Below are 6,000 nucleotides of genomic sequence, written 5' to 3'. Positions count from 1 at the left end.
TGTACAAACTCTTGGAATTTTTGTTTTAGATTTACGTATAACAATAATAATAATAATAATAATAGCCTTTATTTATCCAGGATTACACAAATTAGCATATAGCTAGTTTCCATTGTTGTCCTGCATTAAAACATATACACAAACATAAAATTAACATCTAAAATTAGTATCTAAACATGAATACGATATAAAAGGAAAGGGGGAAAAATATAGCATAAGACATACCTAATTAGTGATAAAATTATTACCTAAATATGAATACATGACATAAAAGGAAAGAAGAAAAAATAGCATAAGACACACACACACACAGTGCCATATCACAACTACATTTGGCACACCTGAACAAAAAGAGGAAAGCACGAAGTTTAAGTGCTACTTCTCTGAAAATATTCTATCAAATACTTAGCTTTAAAAATGCCAACCGAACCAGAGCGTCGAACATTTTGAGACAGTCTGTTCCAAACGAATGCAGAAGAGTAGCTGTATGAACGTTTAAAATTTTCAGTTTTAGCTCTTGGTAAATATGATAAATTAGACATATAATCATTCGACCTGGTTTGGCGGCAACTCACATCTCTTGTACATTTAAACACGTTTAGGTAAATTGGCATTTGATTATTTAAAACATTGAACAGAAAGACAACCTTTCTAAACATAAAATAATCCTTAATTGGCATCCAGTTCAAACAAGAAAATAAAAAGCCAGAAGAGGTCCTGATATCTCGAATATTTAAAAGTATTCTTGCTGCCCTCTTTTGGAGCTTGAAATTTTTTTTCTAAATATAGTTGATTTTGTACGTTACACCAGACAGTACAGCAGTAAGTAAAATGTGGAAAAACAATACTATTAAAAACCTTGATAAGTGCATTTGGTGGCATAAAATAACAAACAATCGTTACAATGCCTAAATGTAAATCCATATATATATATATATATATATATATATATATATATATGTTAGTCTAATTTATCATATTCGATTTAATATATCCTCTTGCACCAACGTTCATGTTAAAAATGAGTTCTTTCCACTCTTCTTGATAACGCAGCATTCAGTTTTAAAGTTATCAATATTGCACATGTAGGATGAAAATCTTTTTTAAATAACTTCTAAAATTTTGTTTTCAATTATACATGTTTTATCTGACTTATTTGGATTCACCTTCTCTTCAACCTGATTTTGAATTGAAATCAACTTCATTATTGATTACAAAAAATAAATCCACTTTCATGGTTTGATTGCTATATACCGATAATTATGCACTGAACTCTGTAGTACAAGTCATACAGATGCATGTTTATGTATGCATTTAAATGATTTTTTCAGTTATCTGGTGGCGCTCAGTTTTTATTGGTGGAAGAGAGAACCCAGATACAATGTACCTGGAAAGAGACCTCCGCCGACCTTCCGAAAGTAAACTGGGAAACTTTCTCACTTACCGGCGCGAGCGGGACATTTAAATGATTTCTGGTGGGGTTAAATGATTTCTGGTGAGGTGATGCAATGGATGTATAGTGTTTCATAGACCTACATTATAAGGTGGGTGTGTTTTGACATGAATATCTGTGGCACTTATTAGCTAGTATATGTGGTTATGTGTATTTTTAGCCGAGTTGCAACGAAGTTGAACTCGGCTATTGGTTTGGTGATGAAGAGTTTACAATCTAATCAAATGAAACTTTGATATATTGTTGGGTACCAGGTAAGGAAGACCCCTATTGATTTGGGAGGAAAATGGTCAAAGGTCAAGGTCACATTGACCGAAAATAGAATGAAAATTTCATAAAAATTTGGTTTCCGGATGATAACTCCGAAAGTGTAAATCCGAATCAAATGAAACTTTGATATATTGTTGGGTACCAGGTAAGAAAGACCCCTATTGATTTTGGAGAAAAAAGGTCAAAGGTCAAGGTCACAGTGACCGAATATAGAATGAAAATTTCAGAAAAATTTGGTTTCCGGATGATAACTCCGAAAGTGTAAATCCGAATCAAATGAAACTTTGATATATTGTTGGGTACCAGGTAAGGAAGACCTCTATTGATTTTGGAGAAAAAAAGGTCAAAGGTCAAGGTAACAGTGACCGAATATAAAATGAAAATTTCAGAAATATTTGGTTTCCGGATGATAACTCAGAAAGTTTAAATCCGAATCAAATGATACTTGAAGATATTGTTATGTACCAGGTAAGGAAGACCCCTATTGACTTTGGAGAAAATAGGTCAAAGGTCAAGGTCACAGTGACCGAAAATAGATTTAAAATTATAAAAAAAAAATTGGTTTCCGGAGGATAACTCGAAAATTTTTAATTTGAATCAAATGAAACTAGGATATATTGTTGGATACCAGCAAAGCAAGGCCCCTATTGATTTTGGAGAACAAAGGTCAAAGTCACAGTGACCGAATATAGATTGAAAACTTCAGACAAATATGGTTTCTGGACAGTAACTCGAAAAGTTTAAAACTGAAATTAGTTCTTCACAATTATAAATATGCCACATCATTCCTGTCTTTACAATGTATCCCATGCAACTCGGTTCATGTACCCCTGGGTGCATATACTGATTTTTCTTTTTTGTCCAGTTGTTAGTTTGTTCCTTTCTTTCTTGTTTGACAAAACTATTAATTTCTTTTATTCTAGTTGTATTCTAAAAATGTTTCATACACTATTAAACTGGAACATTACAGTAAATTATTTACTAGATATTAGTCGTTGTGAACGATGATGGGCTTCAAAGTTTCTATTCCTTTCTATTGTAATTGATCAGCGTCCATTGTGTAATAACAATTGAACACTTTTTACCGAAAACTACCATTACAACTTTTTTCACATTATCAAACAAAACTTGACAAATTACCAAAAATATTCTTTTTTACAACATCACATCTGTAAGAAAAAAATTTAAGTCATGTAGAGCATTTCATGATCGGGGGGGGGGGGGGGGTTGTATATATAGTGTTTATGTGTAAAATATTTGAATAACATCGCCTTTAATGCTATTGATTGTATTGATTGGTATCTTGTTTAACGTCCCTCTCGAGAATTTTTAATTCATATGGAGACGTCACCAAGACCGGTGAAGGGCTTCAAATTTAGCCCTATGCTCAGCACTTACGGCCATTGAGCAGGGAGGGTTCTTTAGCGTGCCATATCTACTATAACACAGGACATCCGATTTTAAGGTCATCTCCGAGGACCCGTGACATTCACACCTGATGCCGAGCGTTTGGCGATGGAACTGTCATTACCTGTTGTAACGACCGAGGTCTGTCGCGGCCGGGATTCGAACCCCGACCGTCCGCATACAGGGCGAACGCTCTACCCCCTAGACCATCGCAGCAGTAGTAATGCTATTTTTACTAAATTCTGATTAAATAGATATTTAAAAGGAGCAGGGGTCCTTTACCAAAATTGTAAATTTCATGATCCAAGAACAGGGTTTTAGTTCTGGGTGGAACCAAAATTATTATAGTGACCATTGTTTTCAATAACATCATATAAAGTTTATATTTCAACATAGTGAAAAGTTTCAGGACATTGTTTCCCATCCATATTTGTTATTTCCTTACAGAAAATGTATTATTTAGTTGTGCGAAAATAGAGAATAACGCATGAACTGTTTTTTACTGTTGTTCATGCTCATCAACATTTCAGACAGAATTCAGGAAGTCAGCTTAGCGCTTTTCAGTACTTTCAGTACTAAGATCCCTTATTTAACTTATTCTGTAATTTAGACCAGGGTAGTTAATAAAAACAAAAAAAACCTCTACAATAGCATATTCCGGTCTTGAAACCAAAACAGGTCACCTAATTTTGATAAACACACTGCAATAACGGCAAGTCCAGTGAAAAAGAGAAAGAGAAATCCTAATTTTAGAATCGAATTTGTACAAATCGTGCCCATGGGGATTAAGCACTACTGATATTGTTCTGTTTATTATTATTTTCTTCCGGCAAAAATAAAATACGCCTCAAGACTTATCGAGAAACAAAATAGTCCATGATATTCGACATTTCAAAACATGCTTAGATTTGACCCTGTGTACTTGAACTTTGACCCCTGACGAACTTACGGGACTTGGCGCGAAAAACCATTGTTATCAATTCATCTTAGAAACTGTAAATAGTAGAGGCATGAACTTTTCAACTCCTAAAGTATTAGTCGTAGGAAAACGGAACCATCTGGAATATTATACTTGACCTTTGACCTTGAATATTAGGTCACGGTCAAAGTCATCGAGAAACTATGAAAATGAGTATTGTTCATACCGTCGTCAGCACATACAAAAATATATGATATTAACAAGAAGTCACATTCCAACTAATTTCAAAGCATTACATTTCGACTCTAAACTTTGACCTTTCTCGGATTTACAGTGACTTGCGAAAATTTTTTATCAGTACAGTTTCGAAACCGTAAATGGTAAAAACAGGAAATCTTTACTAAACTTATTGCCTGATCAAGTGTAAAATACAATTTCTTCCTTTTGATGGTTCGTTGATCCCTAACGGGAATTAATGCCCCTGTAAGTTTGTGATTTAACTTACAATTTACAACACCTAAAGTATTGATTGCAGAGAGACGTAAGCAACAGGAATATGATCTTTGATCTCTTACCTTGAAAATTAGGTCAAAGCTCAAGGTCATCCATACTTTCTATTCTATACTGTTTTCAGCGTAATACCCTGGAGATATAATATGCTCAAGTAGTCATATCGCAACTGATTTCGACGCAAGACATTACGACTCTGAAATTTGACCTTTCTTGGTTTTACAGTGACTTTAATAAAAAGAAACCATTTTTATCAGTACAGCATCAATAAGAATTCTTGTATTCAAAGACATTGTTTGAATATTTCAAAACCTGAAAAGGTGGAAAGACCTCTCATTGTTCGCGAACAATTAGGATTACTGGACCTTATGCAGAAATCCTTGTTATCTCTACTACTTTTTAACCGTAAATGAGAGGAGGATGAAACCTTTGCTGAAGCATAAAGGTCAGTTAGTAGAATTAATACAGACCTTAGACAAATGGATTCGGTGACCCCTAATAGGAGTTAATGCCCCTTATGTTTTACGATTTCTACGTCAGACTTGAGAATGGTTTGTCGTACGGACATCGGACCAACACACATCACGCCTGTCTCCCAAAGGAAGAAATTACCAACCCTTCGAGCGATCTGTATATTAGCAGCTGTTTACACCCTTATAGGTACTCGAGAGACACAAATGACCGACAATCTACGCATTCCTTCTCCGCGGGAAAGCTTGGTCAACGTCAAGGACAACCGCACGCAACCCATTGGAAAGAAACCCGACACTGTGCACAAAATCACTCACATCTGTGACAATGCTCCGGTGCATAAATAAGCGACTCCAGTGTACATCATGGAAAACCACTGTTGACATTGAGTCCAACTGCAGATCATTTTCATTAAAATGGCCAAATAGACCTTGCACGAGGAAGAAATCACTGAATGACACAACCAATGCCATTTTGACACGTCTGTCCAACAACATAATTTTTTAAGAAATACACAATTCTCAATTTTTTGACTGTCTTGTAAAACATTTCCATTTCATGAAAAGACATACATGTCTGATTCCATTGTCTGCCTACATCAATATAAAAACTAAATTCAGTTAATTTACCTGAACAGAAATGATGATGCAGTTTTACTTGACAGTTGAACTCATTGACATTCCATCCTCTGTAACTGTAAACAAAAAAACCCCACTTACCTGCATGGTCAGAAATGATGCAATATCAATTCTCCGTTCAGATTCTATACTCATAAACCTTTTCTTTCAACCGCAAACTGCCTTCAATATGCATCCTTGAGTGAAATGACTGAAAGGCATTGTTTCCGTGAAATAGAACACATGATGATCAATCCTCGAGCAATTACAAAATATAAATTCCACAGTAAACAACACACACGGTAAAATCCAGTTCAATTCCATTTTCCGTTATTGTAATTTGCACTTTTACT

This window comes from Ostrea edulis, chromosome 4 (genome assembly GCF_947568905.1).
Source record: "Ostrea edulis chromosome 4, xbOstEdul1.1, whole genome shotgun sequence".
NCBI lineage: Eukaryota > Metazoa > Mollusca > Bivalvia > Ostreida > Ostreidae > Ostrea > Ostrea edulis.
This window is presented reverse-complemented; position numbering follows the sequence as displayed.